This window comes from Anas platyrhynchos, chromosome 1 (assembly GCF_047663525.1).
Source record: "Anas platyrhynchos isolate ZD024472 breed Pekin duck chromosome 1, IASCAAS_PekinDuck_T2T, whole genome shotgun sequence".
Classification (NCBI taxonomy): Eukaryota; Metazoa; Chordata; class Aves; order Anseriformes; family Anatidae; genus Anas; species Anas platyrhynchos.
In genome coordinates, this window is record NC_092587.1 from 90683789 (window position 1) to 90704664 (window position 20876).

The following is a 20876-nucleotide window of genomic DNA, read 5'->3' on the forward strand; positions in this document are numbered from 1 at the left end:
TCTAAATTGCATGGGTTACCTAGTTCAGACGAATTAATACATAAAAATAAATTCTCGGGATTCCACTCCTGATTATTTGATATTTGGCTGTGACTGTCTTGTAACTGAAATCATAAAATGAACGAGAAACTCTGGACTTCCACAGAATTTTAGGTATGTGCTGATAACAAGACATTTTAAATCATTTTCAAAAATACGTGTATATACATATAGTGTGGTATTTTGCATCTTCTGTGAAACATTATATAAATGCTTTCTCTCTCCCTATATGAAATCAGTTATCCATATCAAATAGCTATGGACAGAGTTCCAAAAATCCAATTTATGGTTGAATCTCTTGGTTATATCGGCATAGAATTACTTGATGTTTTAGAATGAGTTGTTTTTTTTAGAGGGCATATGTTCGGCATACTGGCTGCGTGTGCTGTGAAGGGTACTTTGTGTTCATTCACAAGTTGGCAGGTAACCATAATCTATTCAAGGGCAAAAGAAGGTTGATAGTCTGTGTTATCCTTAGCAAGTCTGTATCCATTGTCAGAGGGGAATGCATTGACCTTAAAAACCCAAAAAAGTAAAACTCAAGTGGTTTGTTCATGTCACCAGAAGTCCAAGATAAATCTTATAACAGGGATCAGCCATCATGTATTATATATCTACAGACAGTGCACATTTTTCTCCCATTGTACTTCAGGACTGAGACTTCTTTAGATGACAAGTATGGAAAGTCTGATGTGCCTGGTATGTGCAAAAATAGAAAGTTCTGAACACATTTAATAAAAGTTTAATTTCAGTTATATCAGCATAGAAATTACTATTGATAGGTGAAACCCAAAGGTGTATCAGTTCATACAAAATTCTATATATGAAATTTTTCAAGATTTGTCTTGTGATGTAGGCTTCATCATCTTCATCACTTCATTCTTCCTTACTGTCCCATTTTTCCATGGTTTTTTTATGCTTTAATTAACCCACTTGTTTATTGCAAGTCTTAACACACCTTTATTTCTTCATAATGCTTCAAATGGCTTATCGGTTGTACAAATACCCTCTGGCATATTGGAGTAATGTTTAGCCTTTTTTTTTTTCCCACTGCTGTGGACTTTGGCAAGGGTGTTTTGTACAGGTCTTATAACTTTCAGGCTCCATTGCTGTATTTCTGAGGTCATCCTTCTTCAGGCTTTAATTTTGTGTGGAGGATTTTATCAGACATTTTGCAGACCTGTCAAGACTCAGCATGAAATTCCTGCAGGTTTTGGCTTGCCTTTCTGTCCCAGTAAGGAAATTGTATCAATCATGAATCAACCACAAGTCTTGATGATCCGTGTGGAGCTCTTACAGGCTTGCAAAACTTAAACAAAAGTCATGGATGTAAACAAGCACTCTACAGTTTCTGTAGTTCCCTCATTTCTTTCACAGGCTCGCACATCTGTGACCATTGTGTACAGGCAGGTGGAGCCAAACCTTGCTGAGCAGAGTTCTGCAAGCAAGTACTGGAGAGTAAAATGAGAGATGGCTATTACAGCAATAGTCTGAAGATGAGAAGCAAGCTGATGGTACTAGGTACCAAAAAAATTAAAAATAAAAATAAAATAAAAATTGAATTTTGTCATGTATCCATTGTACTGGCATCATTAGAACATATTTTGCATTTTTTTTCCGGATAATGCAGTGCTTTTATATGCTTTTCAATTCATGCTATTTACCTTTAGAGGTGTTCTACAAGGGAGGGGATTGTGAATAGATTGCTTGTGAGTAAAAGCTAAAGGTACTATTTTTTAAGCTCAACAGGAAACATTCCCTCATTATTTCTTCAGTTTGTGATTGAAGAGTCATAGAAAGAGCTGTTGTTTGCTAAAAGTGTTAGCTCCTGTGACAGCATCAAATCACCTTTTAAGAGGCAATTTCTCCTCCTGTTGGGCCTGATTTTGATGTTTGTTCAGGTGTAAATCATGGGTAACCTACAGGAGCCGGTCCATTTGCATGAATATGAAAGTAGAGCAAGTGAGATAAGAATCATTTGATGATGCAATAAAGTTACACCTGTGGCCTCTGGTATTTATTTTTCTTGTCAGCTTTCATTATAATCAGTCAGGATAAATATTGGGACAGTGAAGTTTTATCTGTTCAAAATCATGTCTGTCTCAGATCAAGACTGAATCAATATGTATATGTTTCTAAGTAGAAGTGTTTCCTGCAACTTATTCACTTGTCTTTGCTACAAGTACCTTAAGAAAAAGGATATCTCTGTAATTCTCTTAGCTTGTTGAACTTGTTCTGGATTCCTGGAAATAATTCCCTGCTGGTGGGGGTATGGCACGGCACAATGCCTGGGATGCAGAAGACAGGAAAAGACATGATGCTAACAAGGCAGGCTGTGCTATAATCTGAAGGACTTTTTTTTTTTTTTTTTTTTTTTTTTTTAAGAAAAGGCACTAAGTAGGAAGTCAAATTTTGCGAGGTAACTGACAAATTACAGGAAGCAACACTCTCCTGGCAGACGTGTAAGAAGATGTGATTTCAGACCCTGGAGAAGCCAATGTGGTGGGAGGTAGTGTAAGACGCGGGGAACACTCATAGCAGGAGGCTGATGAAATGTTGGAACAAGTGCATCTGAGATGGTGGCAAAAACATGGGTATCAGTGCTGCCTTGGCAGACAGGCTGTTTGTACAGTGATTCAGATCTAAATGATGTGAGGAGGAGGTGAATAAGAAGGAAGGGGAGGTGATTTAGCCCCAGGCAGTGGATTTTTCTATTTCCTTCCCCAATCCAGGTACCACCAATAGGTACCTTTGAAACATGAAGGTTATTCTATGTCAGAAGCATTAAAAGATTTTCCTTTCTCATGCAACTACAAAGCTGTGATGCTTCTTATGGTATAGTGCACCATGGACATGGACTTGCAAATCTTTTTACATATGTGCCTGAAGAACTCTTCTGGCTATAGTTTTTTTTTTTTTTTTTTTTTTTTTTTTTTTTTTTGTCTCTTGTAGGAAACTGAACATGCAGTTTAGAAGAGACTCCACCTCCCCTTTTCACTTTCTGAAGCTTACTGCTCTCTTTCTAGTCCCACTTGCCTTTCTTTTGGAACTCTGTACATCAGCTAGACTGAGAAAGATGAGATTTGTGTGTGGAAAAAAAAGCAAATGCAATATAAGTGGGGGGGATAAAGAAGGCAGAGAATCTAGCATAGTTCATGAGGCAATATGAAGCAGGAAGAATGAATAAAAAAAGCTAGAATACATTTTTGATGTATCCTGTCTAGGGTAAAATAGCGGATTAAAAGTCAAACTTTCATATCTTCTTACTGTTTCAAGAGATGGAGTCAAGGCTGAATGGCACAAGAATTAAACCTATTTCTGTAAAAAGTATATCTTGATTTAAAAAGAAAAACCTGGGAGACTGGCAAGGTAGAGGGATACCTTCAAGGTATATTTGAAATTTTCTAATATTTTTGGAATATTACTTGGTTATTTTTCCCCATCTGCAATTGATTGGGAAAAGCTCAAGAATTATTTTGTAGAATGGCTTCTAAAGGTCTGATAAACAGCAACTCTGTAGCTAACTTGTTGAAGTGTTGAAAACTTGTCCTTTGACAATTTTTTTTTCATCATTGTTCCAAATTCACTGTTTTCTTGCTACCTTAGTTTATGGACTTGCTGAAAATGATGACTGAGGATCCACATCATACTGCAGGCAGTTGGTGCCGCATTACTGGCATGAAGAAAGATTTCCCAGGGTAATACAAAATCAAAGCATATTGTTTCTACATTTCTTTAGTCCAGGATTTTGATGGGCTCTTCTTATTCCATTCACATTTCCGATGGTCTGAAGAGAACTCTTGTGACTGAATATAGTCCAAATAATTCTAGTTACACCTATATATATGTGTGTATATATATATATATATATGTATATATATATATACGTGTGTACATATATATATATATATATATATATATATATACGTGTGTATATATATATATACATATATATATATAATTTTATTTTTTTTTTTCTGTGCATGTCAGGTCTAGGATTAACACTCTCCAAGCATTTTCATCCTAAATCCTCTCCATTCTACGGATGATGTGTTGAATATAAGCTGCCTGCAGGGCTTCCCTTCTGAACAGGTAGCATGGTCTGTACACTGATGGTCCGGATCTATTTATTTGAAAGTTTTGTTCTTTAAGGCCTGACTAGACCTGTTGTTAAATTCTGTGATCTTTACTGCTTTGATCACCACAAGGGAAGCCCTTGGGCAAGAAAGAAAATGATAAAGCTGGATGTTTATGGCTTTTTAAGCCTGGACTTCTGAGCAGTGTATTTCTACAGATAGTGCCCTTAGAAAACCTTAGGGAGGTTTTCACATGTGCGTGTACATGCACCCATGAAAGGGTTTGAAATCTAGAAGGTCACATAAAAAGTAACAAAGTAAATTGAAGTATCACAAACCATTCTAAAATGCTGTGAATCTTTTTTTTTCAGCAATAAAGGAAACTACTGGAAAAATGAACTTTGATATTTGAGAACAAGTAGATAGATGTTTATATGCAGGTTTACAGATGTACGTACGTCTTAAGAATTATGAGTGTTATCAGTGTCTCAACAGAATTGTCCTGCTCAAACTATATTTTGAAAGATTAAGATAAATACTGTTCCTTTATTTTTACAGAAAAGTGGAGCATCTTTAAGTATAAGTAAATGAAAATCATTGCCCCCAAGGAAATTTACAATATTTCACAAAATGTACAGCACAAATACTGAAATTACCAGACTTCACAAGTCTTTCAAAATCAATCCTAATAATACATATTTTACAAGGGAAAACTGTTAAGAACTTGAACTGAACTTTCCTCAGAAGCAGTCTTAGCTGCTGCAGTGTTGCTGAAGTTCACATCCAAGAGGTTTTTAAACAGTGCACGTGGCGAGGCTGTGTATTCACAGCATCCATCAGGACTGGATGTTCTGAAGTTCCTCTCATGTCTCCTCTTTGTGTGGAGCGTTGTTGACAAGTTGTGAAAAAGCAATAGATTGGCTCACAGGTACAGAGCAATATATGCCTGGATGCTCTACAGGCAAGGATTTGAGTTGTATTTTTTTAATGGATAGCTTTCATTCCTAGTGTATATTTTCTCCTCCTGATTCAGTGCAGGGTACTTTTTTGGCAACTAGAGATGACTGCTAAAAATGAAGAAAAGGTTTGTCAACAGCAGTCCTTTAACTGACCCACCCTATTAACTCCCACTCTTTTCAGCAGTGGCTCCTTGCTCTACTTTGAGAGATATGAAGAGGTACAGTGGCATGAGAAGAGTCAGAGATGAATCTGCTTGCCCTTAGACTGATGGTCCCAAAACATGATGCCAGACTTCATAACAATATGCTTCCTATGAATAATGAACAGGTCTGGTTTTAAGAAAAATACCTTGATTCAAACAAACAGCTTTATAAAAGGACAGAATGACCCTTATTCACTGCAGTCTGTCAGCTGAGAAAGCAAAAAGACAGGAGTGCAATATAAAGTTCTATTTGCTGACAGCTAAATCAAAAAATGTCATCCCACTGGGCATGCAAATACACACTTTAGAGGAAAATATACAGGTGAGGACTACATCCTGTATTCTGTTCCTTTCCACAAAGGGAGCTGAATGTATTTAAGGGTCTCGTCTTTTGTCAGTGCTGTTATGGCTAGAAATGGTGAAATAATGCAAAGCACTGTTGATGATCTTCTTTTCAAATAGTGTTTAGTTCATGTGGTTGTGTTGGCTTATTTAGACCATTTCTTCTCTTTCATTGCATGGATGGCTGTACAGATCCTTTCTGAACAAATACATATTGTTTTGCATAAGCAAAATGCTGTTGTTTGTGATAACTAGAGGAAAAAAAAAAAAAAAGGGAAAAAAAAACAACCTCCCCTGAGACCCTGTCAGATACTTGTAATAAATTGTGTGGGTTTTAATCTTCTATTGAGGGCTCTCCAAGGAAGTCTTGTTAAAAGTAATCTTTGGAGAATTAAGTATGAGAATAAGTAATCTTTGGAGAATTAGCACAGAAACCTCTGAATCTGATATGACAAGTGTCTGGGCCACAACATCTGGGTTTGTGGATCAGTGCAGAAACATGGTGATGCCAATAAAATCTATATGTAATGAGCATTCCCTAGGGATGCACAAGCAGACTGTAAGAGTTCTCTAGGTCTGGCATACACAGAGCATTTATACCAAAGTGATTCTGATTTAATCATATACAATATTTTTGATAATCCTACTTGTAAATGGAACTCTTTCTTTCTGTGAACATTCATACCAGCTACATGTGTAAGCTGTGAAGTTGAAACCATTGGTATCAAGTGTTTAAAAAGAATAAGTTCTAATTCAGCCCCAGAAGAAGAAGGTCAAAGACAAATAAAATAAACATGAATTTCATATAAATGCTCCTTATACCATAGTTAGCACAGCATAAATGTGCAAGAAAATAAGGGGTGCATGTAATTCTTGTTTTTCCTCCCATCCCCTGACACCACCACCCCCACTCCCAATTTACATTTTTCCCAGAACTGCCTATAGGAGCAGTGGATGAGTGAGAGGGACTACTTTGTCTTCTGATGAACGTTTATTTTCCAGATTTGATTTTTTTTTTTTTTTGATGGTTGACATTCTGCTGTCTTTAGTTGATGCTAAATCATAGAATGGCTTAGGTTGGAAGGGACGTTAGAGATCAGTTATTTCCAACCTGCAAGGGACATCTTTCACTAGATTAGGTTGCTCAAAGCTCCATCCAGCCTGGCCTTGAGGTCTCTTCCAGAGAGAGGTGTCATTCTGGGCAACATGTTGCAGTGCCTTACAACCCTCATGGTGGAGAATTTCTTTCCAACATCTAATCAAGACCTACCCCCTTTCAGTTTAAAAGCATTACTTCTTAACCCCCTGACACAGTCCCTCCCCATCTTTCCTGTAGGCCCGCTTCAAATATCGAAAGGCTGCTCCAAAGTCTCTCTGGAGTCTTCTCTTCTCTAGGCTAAATAACCCCAACTTTCTTAGCCCGTCTTCATAGAAGACGTGCTCTAGCCCTCTGATCATCTCCTCTGGACACACAATAGCAAGTCCATGTCCTCCTTATGCTGCAGACCCTAAAGCGAAATGCAGGGCTCCAGGTGGCATATGACTGTATTTCCTCCTCTTGCCATCCCTCCAAACTGACCTTTATTTTCCATAACTCTGCTCAAGCATTAACCTTCCGTGGTGGTCCTAAGGGCTGCATCTGGTTGTGATGGCTGCATTTGGCTCGAAGTGGAATTCAGGGAGACAGATGACAACACAATAGCCAAGGGCAATGCACACACCTAACCACAGTGATGGTCAGTGTCCCACTCAAGCCAAATTTGGCAGAAACTGTTGTCTGCAGTTGGTATGCAAATATGACTATGTCGATTACCTTACCCCATAAATCGTGAGCAGCCCAAGAGCCCTTTTAGCTCTCCTGCACAGCAGCAGGCTGAACAGCAGAATCTCCCCTTGAGTAATGATGCCTCTCAAGGTTATGCCTGCTGCAGAGATCCCTCGTTCCTTGCTGTTGAGAGATTCCTTGCTGCAGTAGATCCCTGGTAAATGAATAATATATGGTTGAACTTTGTATTCTTCACTAAGGTTGTATCTTAAATTAATTGTGCACATGTAACCATTGAAACATAAATTGTTGACCAAGTCTGGGACAGAGATTGGCTCCAGCCTCACCTACATTCCTCAAAGTAGGAATTTAGGAACCAAGAGGATCCTCTATGAACCTTGTGACTCATCAGGAGGGTCTTTCTGGTGTGTCTGACTTACCTTGCCCTGTATGCAGTAAATAATCAAGTGTACCTTGCCATCATCAAATCTTCTGTTAAATCATGAAAGGTTTGTTAAATCCCTGCTTTTTATCCATTAAACTCTTCAGAATATAATTTTAATTCGAAATAAAGATAGTCTCCGAAAGCGTTAGCTCATAAGAAAATAAAATTAACTCAAAATAATGTGACCTCCTATTTTTCCACTTTCTTAAAATGTAAATTGAGAGTTTACCTTCTCAGTGACCTCTCCCTTCTCAAGACTTTACATTAACAGTTTTCTGCATCTATTCCACATCACAAGCTATGGCTGAAATTATTCCTTTCTTAATAAAATATTCTTGCAAACTCTGTGTCTTGCCTGACTGTTATGTCCAGGGAAGCATGAAAATTGTAATAATAAAAAGATTTGCTTTGCACCCTTTACATTTACTCTTTCAAATTCCAATTACAAAAATGGATGCTGCTAAAATGTAAACAAATATTAAGTTATCTGCAGTGTCTTGTCCAACTTCAGTGACAAATCAGTTAAAAAAAATGTAATTTCACAACCCTTAAGTTTCGCTCCATGGCAGAGAGTAAATACTGAATAAGTGCTTGTGGTGCAGAAGGTTAGTTTCCTAAAAAAAAAGCTTGCATTTGCTTCTCCAAATGCTCAACCATGTATATTTTAACAGAACTGGAGTAGCAACTGCAGGACAAAGAATATGATTTGAGAAATCTTAAGAGTAGCAGATTGGCAGCACCACTGAGACAAAAAATAAAGTCTCTCTCTTTCTTAGTCTTGCTCTTGTACAACTTAGTGAGATTTGCTGGGTGTTTCTTTGAATCTCTAAATTTAGGTTACCTTGGATCTCTGAGTTTGATATGGCTTTTTCCTTCTGTCCTTCCTAATCCTGAGGTGACTGAGACTTCATTTCCACAATAGGTGGTCCTTCTCAAACAAGCTTTCTTATGAACCCACCAGAAGCCCTCTAGTTCTGTGGCATATGAAACTTACTTTTTGCCTGTATTGTTTGCTTTTTTAAATATATGTGCAGAATACAACATGATGTGGGCACATGGCATGCTTATTTTCTTTTGGTGTTTGAAGACTGAGTTCAAGATGATAGTACTGATAGTATCTTTCCACCTGTTGGAAGAAGTGCTTGCTTTTCACGAAAAGGTTTCTTGTAGTTTCTTACCTCTAGGACATAGTTGGACAAAAATATTCCTGACAAGAAAAGGGAGGAGATAGAACTGCTGTGAAGCAACATCCTTTTACTATGCTATTGCTAGTATTGCAGGAATAAGACATAGACTTAGTGAAAAAAAAAAAAAAATAATAAATCAAGAACTAATGCCAACAAATGGCAATAGTTAACAGGTGAAAACAATAGGAATTAGTAAGATCCCAGCTTAGGCACAGTATGTAACTCAGTGGGAACATATCCAGACAGTCTTGAGGCAGAAACTAGAACCCATTGTGATGTTACAGGGGAACTGAGAGCTTAGCTTACATTGTGTGTGTATGTGTGGGGTGCAAGGGGTTCATGTTGACTCCAAGTATAAGGTTCTAAGTGTTTGTTTTTTTTCAATTATTATTATTTTTTTATTTGTTTTCAGGGAAAGAAATCTGAAGGATGCCTTTCTGTTCAGATATATAAATGCTATGGCAGCACAAAATGCTCAGTACAAAATTCAAGTAATTATCTTTTGAAAGTATTTAAAGCTTTAAAAATTAGGTCAGTTTCAAAATGGATGTGCTGTTCTGTTTTTAAAGTGCTTAAATATTTCCATTTTACTCCCTTCCTTCCTGCTTGGAAGTACTTGTATACTCTTGTCAAATACATGAACTTTTACCTTAAGGTATATTAGAGGGTAGAAAAATGAAAAACAAAACAAACAAACAAACAAAAAAACCCTTGTACATTTCTGTAAATTAACGAATGAAGAGTTGAACATATTTTATAACTAATTTATTTTGTGTATACACCATTTTTCTCCAGAAAATTTCATGATGCATTACAGGTAACTCATCAAACACTTCTGGCTTTGTTTAAAAAATTAATTTCACAAGAAAAAAAAAAAAAAAAAAGCTTTTCATGTTGACACCAAACAAGTGATGGTTTGGATTTTCTTTATGAAACATTTTAGAGTTCTTCTCAGAGGATTACATTTTTCAGACAGCATGAAACAGGTTTACTATGATTGTGATTACACATTTGTTTTCTTTTAAACATGAGTCTTCATGGGCAAAGTTAGTGTATGCATAATTATCTGCATGCACATGAATAGAGAATGTTCTGTAAAATGACAACCCTGAAATTTAAGAAACATCATATGCATTCTTGCTTATGTAGCTTTTTTGTCTTTATGCGGGGTAGGTATTTGTGCTCATGTAATTAATAAGGTTTGTACTGACTCCTATAACTAGTTCTTTTCTACTAGTTCTTTCTTTAAGGAGCAGAGAGCCTTTTGCAGCCAGCCTAAGTTTGTTGCTCTGTCCAAACTTGTCACTGCTGCTCTGGGATTTCTCAGGTTTTCCTAGTAGAGAACATGTTGCCACTCTGGCAGTGATATGAACTTGGGCTAATGATGTTCGTACATGTATGTTGCTCTTTTTGATACCATGAGAAAGACAAACGAGAAGCAAAAGATTTAATAGATTCTGAAGTAGTCTTGGGACACTTTCTCTTGCAGCATAAGAGAGCTCTAAAACTGTCTTTGGGGTGGGGAGAAGGAGCAGCATGACTTTGTAACAGAAAAGGCTAGTACTTACCAGAGAAGGAAAGGAAAAAAACACGTTTTCCTTACCATAGGGCTGTATAGCTATTGGGCTTCTTGTCCCTGTATTTTTGTCTCAAACAGGTAGACTGCAGATTAGAAGGTGTGCTGCAGTAGCTCTGCTGTGATGATTGTTTTCATCTCCACTTGCAGTCAGCCATCAGCAGACCATAATAAGATCACAGTATTGTGGTAAGACTGGAGCTCTGACCTGCAACGCTTAAGTTTTACTCTTACTATATTTCCATTGACAAAACAGGTTCTTGAAAAAGTGTTTTCCCTTATGGATGTATCACTTGATACTTACAATGATTTGTGCCATTTAGGTATATTTTTGCCTTTAGCACTGAAAAATAAATCCATTCTTTTTCAGGTTGTCTGCTTTTAGGTATATTTTCAACCCGTTAGAAATGAGTTGGTTTGGGGGAAATGTTACATCTGCATTGTGTAGATAGATTGAGGTCTTACATTCTAGGAAATTTGCAAGAGGGAAATAATCTAGAGATTTTGCGTGTGCATGGAATTCTGAAGATGAAAATGTTTTCTTTCAATAGTATATGTGAGTCATTAAAATACTTCTCAAAGTTGATATTTTTCCTTTAACTATGAAATAGAGGAGCTTACCTCCCAGGTACTTTAAAGAGGGATCAAAACAGTAAGTACTGTAAAAATAAACAGAAACAAATTAGAGGAAAAAGCACTTTTAAGTAGCCTGGAATTTCATGTCAAATGGAGTTTGACAGGGTGTTGAGCAAACTAAATTGCTTCTGTGAGATGGAGTAAGGATTTTGGATCCTTTTTTTTGTTTGTTTGTTTTTAGCTGAGGCTTGAATATAATTTAGTTTCCAATGTAACGAAAAGGTTTGAATTTTCTTGTCAAAAAAAATGTTCCTAGGGTAGAGTGGGAAAAAAAATATGTTGAGAAATCTTGTATCAGCAGAGTTTTTATGATGATGTTTGTATTGCATTGATGCTTTAACTGTATAGATGCCTTAGAGACAAATCCTCACAGTATCCCCAGATAACTACTGGCTCATTTTTAACTTTTTTGGGGAGGGAGAGAGATGGAAAAACTGTTATTTTTATTTTAAATAATTTCAGGATGTTTCAGGATGTGGTTGAACTTTAGTATGATTTAAATTAGTATTATGCAGGATTAATTTTCCTTATGAAAATAAAAGGGCCAAATTGATATTGGTACGCATCTCAGCCTGGTCTCTACTTAAACCATGTGTTTTGTAAAATATATCACTTAATTTGGAGGCACATTAGTTGTCTCTAAAACATGCTTCTCAGTGTTGTGAACCAATGTGCATTACAGCCTTTTGAGATGAGTTTCCCCTGAGCACTGGTGCAAATACACCAGCCTTTAGAAGTTATATAAATACAAATGGATCCAGACGAAAGCCAGTCACAGAGGTCCCCATCTGGCAAATATCTGTGTACTTAACTTTATGCACATGAATGTTAACAATGAAGTTAACTGGATTATTCATGTAAAATTAAGCACATATGCTGAAGCTCATTTGTGTCATTTCCTTCTCACTAAGGACATGAAAATGAATAATAATACTCTTGTCTGTTGATTCTTGCAAAGATGTCTATATGTAGGCAGGTGCTTAATTTCTAAGGTCTGTGGAGTCAAAGTATTTGTCTGCAAAACGTAAACACGTGCAGAAGACTTGGCAGAATCAAACCATGTGCCTAAGCAGATGTATTTATAGCCTCAAACCACACTGGTTTACTCAGAATAAAGCCATTATTTGAAAGACTTTTCAAGCTGAAAAGACTCTGGGAATTTGGAAAGGCAATGAAGTTCCAAGTATTATTAAAAGAAAAATAGTCTTGTACCAGTTTCCTATTAATTTTGATTGTATTACACCTCATCCTTAATTCAAATGAGCTAAACTCATCACTGGTTGTAAATCCATAGGGTGTTTATTTTCATTCATTTTCTCCCATGAAATGTATTATTAGCACATCATATTTGAGTCTTTGCTTATTGCAGATAAGTCCCCTTTCCATTCAGCGATAATTTCACATTCAAATAGTGTATACATTAGCGATGTGATTTAATTCTCCTGTTTATTTATGTTTGAAAGGCTAATGTTTTCCAAACTGCAATTTAAGGGTGCATGTAGCAAGACAAATTACGGGTTCCCAAGTGAGTCAAGTTGTGCAAATTGTCAGCTTGCATTGACATGCAAAGGCACATTCTGAGCTGCCATAAGTTATGTGTTGTGGGGCTAGATAAGAATAGGGTAACAAGCAAATCAAGTGAAAAAGGAATTTGCCCAGCAGGAATTCCCTACAGAGCAGGTAAAATTGTAAGACTTGTGTAAATCATCGCAGAGAGAATGGAAAAATAGACTTTTGTTATTAATCCTAAGTTTTCCATCATTCAAAGATGAAATTCCACAAGTTCACTATTTTAAGGAAAGATTATGGCACTTAGGTCCATGACATCTATTAGGAGATCTGTAGTTGTAACTCATCAAGAACAATTCAGTTCCTTTCTGCCAATGCAGGCAACACCGTGTGTATATGGATTTTTTTTTTTTTTTTTTTTTTCCTCTGGCAGAGGTACTACTAGTACGTTATGAAGGATTTCAGTGGATGTAGTATGTGAATATTTCTGTGAAAATGTATTGCCTAGATGGACATAGAGAGCTGTTCATTGTGACTCTTCACTACAAGTATTTATTGGGTAATGGAAAATATCTGGGCTAATTCTACCTCTGTAAAGCACTGGTGTGCATATGAGAGATTTTGCCATCAATGGAAATTAGCACAAGTAAACCCGCAGTGCTTAAGTTATAGAAATTGGGTCAGCTTTTGTAATTTAGGAGTACACTGTTGCAAACTATTCTAGGCTTGAAGGGTGTGGTGTTAATGCTTTGTGGTAGAGGGCTGAGGTCCAATTTATAGTCTGAGTAGCAGTTTCAGGGATTTCTAAGCATAAACTGCCTCAGTTAGAACCTTTCATTCATTTCTGAGATGTATTTTGTTAAAACATCCAAAAAAAAAAAAAAAGAAAAAAGAAAAAAGAGAGTGAGTGCATGGGGGCACATTAATGCACTTGTCTCAAGCTGGTGTAGATTTTCTAACACCTTGTGACACCTCTTTCATTCTGCACCTCCTTATCCACCTAGACAAGCCTGGCAGATTGTAAGGACATCAGCTATTATCCTATCACTTCCTAATCAAAGCAGCTCTTACTACTTGCTGTCAGCTGCTTTCATAAGTGAAAATGATGGTGGCCAGCAGCATTGTGAAGCTGAGAATTACTTGTCATTAGAAGTGGCAGAGGAAGGCAGGACGTTATCCAGGAATATTTATCTGAACTCTCACATGACTTTTTTTCCACTCCATTTATTCCTCATTGTTTCATTCTTCCCGTGAAGAATTTGGTCACTTGATCCTGACTGATACAGAAACTAATCTGGATGCCTGAGCATTTTCAGAAGGTTGTTGTCAAAGGCACATTTTGTTGACTTCTCAAAAAAATTTTAGTCAAGAACTGGAAAATACAATGTCAAGGTATGCATATTATTCATCTACTTTAGAAAAAAATAAACAGTGCGATATGTTGGGCACCTATATACATCCTGAATGCCAAAACACCTCCAACTGTAGCAAGAAACAGTTGCATTGCATTGGTAGGAATGATTCTAGAAGGCAAAAGGCCAATTCTTGGTTTTGGCTCAGCTGGAGGCTGGAGACAATATGATAAACTTCTGTCATCCGTTACAGTGAATACTTGAGCTCAGAAAGGATAGAACGGCAGAAAGCCTCTTTGTAATCAAGCTAAACCATTGTTTCTTTAATGCATATCTAACGTTCAGACTGCATGTGGACAACAATTTTAATCTATGTTTGTTGGAGAAGTTAATCTTACTTTGCTCTACTGCATAGTATGCATTGGCCCTCAGAGGAATATTACTTACAGACTTTCTGAAGGTTAAAACCATGTCTTTTTGCGGTCCTTTCTCCCTCTCTCTCCCTTTCTCTCTCTCTCATTTATTTATTTATTTATTTTGTTTATTTATTTATTTATTTATTTTATTGCCTTCCTCTCATTCATTGCTTAACTGAGAAGTTATAACTCCTCCTGAGGTGAGCCATAGTATGGGGCTAAGCTGGAAAAATCCGTGACGTCATTTTGTTTTCTGTATCTCACATGAAAGACTGAATAGATTGATAATTTTCTTTGATGATAGGTTTCTGTTGGGGGGTGGGCAGGGAGGAGAAGTGAATTTTCATTCCTTTTTCATTGTGAGTAAAATGACTCCACCTGCTTTGTGCCTGTCAGGTAGTACTATATGATTTTTTCACCCTTTCTTTTAATGACGTTATCCCAACTTAAATGTCAGTCCTCTCCATTATCTTTCCAGATAACATTTAGTTAGATCTTTAAAAAGATGAGATATTGATAAGTCTCTCAAAACGCTTGCTTTTTGTGTAGATCATATCATCTGCTCTTGTAATGAGGCTACAGTCTAATCTTTACTGAAAATATTGCCTGGACTTCCCCGTTCAGTGTCTTCACTATTGCACACTTTGTATAGCTACTACAGAACCACAGCTTTCTATCATTTTGGAAAGTAGAGTTTCAACTAATTTGTCTTGCTGTTGCGTTTCAGTTAAATGTTGCCTCTGCTGAAACTCTTTCAAAGTAAATTCTACAATTTTGTAAACGCTTCCTGGCATGAGCTACCCATAAAGTATGTACTTGCACACAAATACTCATCTCTGATTATTTCAAATCTCATTAAAATGTCCAACTTTGAAATGTGGAAAAAAAATGCAGAATGAAAACAAAACATCTTTCTGAATTTTGAGCCTCAAAGGTAAATGCCACTTGCAAAGGTATTACTTGAATTTCTGCTCTTTTTTGGTTCTTCCTATTTTGAATCATGCAAGGGCTCTGACTTAAGATCTATACTTACCCATCCTTCTTTCTTACATGTGGACTCTCATCTATATGTATGGAGTTCTGAGTATATTTTCGGAGGATGTTTAAAAACCTTCTATAGCCACACAGTTGGTATGAGTATCCTGTAGCAACATTATCTCCATCCTGACCAACAGGTTGAATTTGCTGGTGTTAGCTGCTCCGTGCCTGAATACACACACAGTCCTTGCAGCCATGAAGGCTGCTTCCCAACTAGTGTCTTTATGGTTCATGTAAATTATGGTTTGGCTGTCGTGGGGGTGCAGTTTTCATTTAAATTAATCTTTTGAGTGTTTAATTTGGAACGCTCTGCAAACTTTGCTATTCTGTGTGTCCCTAAGTATCAGATTCCTTACCATGTGCTTGTGGCCACTTTATTGTGGAAAGCTTTAACTAAAGAAATGCATGATTTCAGTCTATTTTGCCTTTGCATTAAAATATTTGGGATGCTCAGCATCCCTAGTAATTATCCCAATTATTAGGGATAGTTACCAACTTTTCTCCATCTTCCTTCTTCGTGGATTTCTTGGTAATGCTGCTTTTGAGATGGAGATGTTAATCCCTTTGTTGAGATCAGCCATATGCTCTCTTCTTCTGATTATAATTACTTTCTTTTTATAAATTGCCACGATATTGTGGAATGTGTATCGGTGAGGAAATTTGCACTTCAGCTGACAGGGAAAATGTTCCAGGTGTGAACTGTGCTACGTAATAATCTTTGTAAGAACAGTATGAAATTTTTGACAGTTTTTCATCAAAACTGTACTGTTATTGAAGTTGAAATGTTGGAGGAAATGTATTGAGTCTGACAAACTTTGATAGGAAAAAGTTGAAATGTTAGGTTTTGACAACACCGATTCATTTTCTTTTGACTTGAAATTTTAATATCGGCTATTGGTATACTTAAAATCATATGCACATATAATCTACATTTAAGGATGTGTTCATTTTTTCCGGCTTTTTTTCTGAGTTCTAAGGCAAGGTTAACTAAAAGCTTAAAATTCCTGACAGATGTTGCACAACCTGTTCAGAAAGTTTTGAAGTCATCCATGGTCTCTACAAGCAGTTTACACTGGTCTTTGTTTTGTTTCCAACGTGGAACAAAAATGTATGTGTGGTGTTCAAAGTCATGGTGGAAAAGATGTTAGTTGTGGACCAGTTTATTGTCTTGCTATTTTGGGTAGTGATTGCTTCATGTTGTGCAAGCTAAGTAGAATCAGGCCTAGGGTCTATGAAGGTCAGATTCTGCAGGGTGACTCAAAATAAAAGATACTTTAGTAACTCCTCTTTGCTAAAGTTATGCTTATTTACATATTTACATATTTGTTGAAATTATCACCAAAACGTTACCAAAATGATCACCAAAATTCTTCTTCTTGAATCTAGTTAGGAGTCTTCATTTTCTTCTACTTATTCTTTGTGCTGCTGTGCACACCTACCTCAGGATATCATTCCTTTTGGAAATCCGTGAAACTTGCAATGTGTTGCATCCCAAGTTTGTGACATAGCGAATTCCTTCACAATTTTTGTCAGTCATAAGAGCTGGGCCAAAATGGATTCTAATGGCATTCTCAGGTTCCAACTCTGAGCTGGAAATATTGCCTTTACACTAAAGTGAACCAGTGCAACTCTGATTGCTCTTAAAATAAATAATGTTGCAGTCATCTTGCTTTTTTTTTTTTTAATTTACTTTTATTTTTTTCCTGAAACAACAACAAAGCAAACAACAACAAAAAAATCCATTGTCAATCTAATGGCTAACCTTCTGTCGACTTTTACAAGTTTTGTGTTGCTAGTTATATCAGTTGAAGACTGCATAGTGATTAAATCTAGATTTCAAAGATATCTTCATATAGGATGCAAATACCCATGCACACTTTTTAACAGAGCAAATGTTGATAACATATAAGGACTTGTTTAGAAAAAAAAAGTGATGTCAGAATGGAGTTAATAAAAAATGAGACTGCATTAATTTAAATTTTCAGCTACAGACAAAAGAAATATCCAATATATGCTGATTTCTTTTTTAAAAGCATGCTTTACTTTCAAAGGCAAAATTTAAAATGTACAGTGTATGAGAATTTAAAATGTACAATGTATGAGAATACGTACTTGTATAAGAAAACAAAATAATGTTTGCTACTACAAAGTTGAAAATGTTTTCAAAGTGATGAAGAGCTATAGGCTATATTTAAAACCAGAATTAATGCATATTCTAATCCCTGACATGCATTTGAAAATATCAAACAGCATTTATTAAGTACAGAAAGATAAACATAAGGTCACATTTCTCATTCTGCAGGCAGTAACTGATCATATGGGGAAAACAACTGACCATGAAACAGAAGAAACAGTTTTATTTCTGTTTTCACGCTAGTTAAAATTGGGCTAATTTATCCTGATGAAATGCTTCTGTTTCAGGGAAAGAAAAAAAAAAATTGAATTAATCTAGACTGTTTTAGGCATGCATTTCTCTTCCAGTTGCTGATAAAGAATGATTACGACAATGTTTTTGACTTAATCATTTGCCTTTTTTAGTACAAATAATGTTATGATTTATAGTAAATCAAAATGACCTGACTTTATATGTTCAGGTTGAACAGACGAAGGGGTGATAAAGCACTGCAATCAGGTCAGAACAAAAGCTCATTTTGATGGTTTAAAAAGTGGATGTGGGGTGGAAGGTGGCACAGCAGCTCCAAACTTCAAATCCTTTTTTTTTTTTTTAATATGTATTGGAAGAAGTTTTTCTCTTATTGGTTTTAACTGAATATGCTCTGTTTATGACTGTCTGTTAACATGGAATACCTCTGTTTTATTTGGCATTATTAGGAGAAAGTTGTACAGATGATCAGTAAATATTAATGACTAAAACTGTCTTCATAAATTCATTATTTAGTGTGTTAAATTCTTACAGAGTAACATTCACTAAAGTTTTATTGTAATGAGAGAGAATATAAAAGTTGAAATAATAGGGTTATCGTGGATTTTTAAGAGTATTCTTGTTTCAGGTAATCTCTAAACTTGTGCATCTGTTCTGATTTAAAAAAAAAAAAAATGCAATTTTGAAATGTTGTAATACCTGCAAGTGTAGTTCCCAAGCACTCCAGTTCATTTTCTTGTCACTGCAGGAGACATTTGTTATTGGCAATCTCAGAGAAAGCTATAGTCTTGAAAGGGAAATGAAAAAGGTAATTTTCATTAAAATACAACAACAAAATTGCATCAAAATTTGAGACTACAGCCAATTCAGCCACGTAAATAAAACAGATGTTTCTTGTGATAAAAGTGGGAAAAATATGGCAGAGAATTAAAAACAACAACTCCTTTTTATGCTTGTTTGAGTGATTATACGGGTTGCAGGCCAGTGAAATATCAGATCCAGAGCACATTCCTAGTAATTCTTCAACCACTTCTCTATAGTTGGGTCTCTGAATGGGCTTTCCAACCCACAAGAGGCAGCTTATCTTTCTCTCATTAAAAACAATCATCCATCTGCAGTTAATGACAGAAAATGAAGTCTATTAGAAATGTGAATGGTGGCAGAAGGTATTCAAAACTAATTCCTGGAGAAACATCTGGGTGGCATTTAAATGTCTGAATACTTCAGAGTTCAGTGACTGTCCTTTTGAGGAAAAATCAGTGAAGGCAGATACTTTTTGAAACAAACAGTTTTGGAAAATGCGGTTTTGAAAATTTACTCAAAAATCATTGGAAACTAGATTTTTCCATCAAAATCTACTAGTGGATACTTTTAAACAGCATTACCTTACACATGGATTGTTTGTTTTCTGAGATCTGTATGTGAGGGATGTGACAATGCTTCCAAAAATCATCGGAGCATGTTTTCACCTGTGTGATGTTTACCAGGGAAGAAACCTGGCCGTTGCCTGTCTGTCTTTGTGCTGCATGCTCAGCCCGTGAGGGGCTGTATGGAGCCATTGCTAGGTGAAAGAACTGTCTGGGTGGCTTTAAAATGTTAACTTTTACAAGTGGCTTCTCAATGGTGAAGGTGAAAGCAAAGCAGGAGAGAGTGTGATTTGGGAAAGCAGTACGGGAGCTGAGCTGGGTGCTCTGGGGTATGTCATGCTGCATATGGCAAATGGCAAGTGTTTCATGGCTTCCTCCTCCACAGCCCACAGCCAGAAATGGCTTTCTAATTGGAGAAGGAAGCCCTTTCTGTAGTTTTGGGACCAATCCAGGCCAGGTCCTTTCTGGAAAGCTATTTTATACTGCTTATTTTTTTAATTTATGGGCTGTTTTCCTTGCACGTGTATACAAGCTCCACCTTGAGTGGATTTGGGTCTCCTTGGGAGCCAGGCCCTGACAGCACTGATAGGCTGTGGCCTCACCCCCAGGCCTGAGGGCACCATTTTGGCTTCACTGTGCCCACAGACATGCTCTGAGCAGCACCGGGGGTGTCTGTGTCCTGCTGCCCTCACTGGATGCCCTGGGCATCACCTCAGGGCCCTCATGGGACCCTGTTGCCACCTCCATTCCTACTTGGGCCCTGGGTGCCACACCCAGCCATGGGTGTGCCTAGCTGGGCCCACCTCACATCAGCTCCAGTGCCAGAATCCTACAGGGAGGTGGCTGGGGATCCATCATGCTGACAAAAAGGAAAATTGGGCTATTTTAATAAAAAAAAAAAAAATAAGATTAGATGTGTTCTTCTTGAAAGGAAGTCAGTGTTTTATCTGTGTGGACTGGCTGATTTTCATTAAAATAGAAGCAATGCTGGAGGTTTCTGTATGAGCCTGTGCTGTCCCACACAGAAGAAAGGTGAATGTGGAGGCTGGAGTGAATAATGCATCCATATGTGTTCTTGTATGCTTTATCATGGTCTTTAACTTGAACAAATCTTTGTTTTCTGACAATTTTTGTGTCTAGCTACACTGTCAATTCAACAAAATGAAAATCAAAATCTTCTGGTGCCTTATGTTCATGTGTGTGTTATGCTTAAGTGCTCTCCCTGCTGGGGCCAGGGTTTAAAATACAGAATTGGTTTATCGTGCGTTACAAATACCAGGTCTGGTATCAATTTTCATGGAAAACAGCTGTTTTAGCTGATGTTAACAGCACAGCACAACTCTGAAAAATCATACTACTTAAAACATAATTTGCTAGTATCATTTAAGGATTTGGTTGCAGAATCACAGAATCATCTAGGTTGGAAGAGACCTCCGAGATCACCTAGTCCAACCTCAGACCTAACACTAAAGTAGTAGAGTAGTCCTCTACTAAACCATATCACTAAGCATCTTTTAAAGACCTCCAGGGATGGTGACTCCACCACTTCCCTGGGCAGCCCGTTCCAATGCCTAACCACCCTT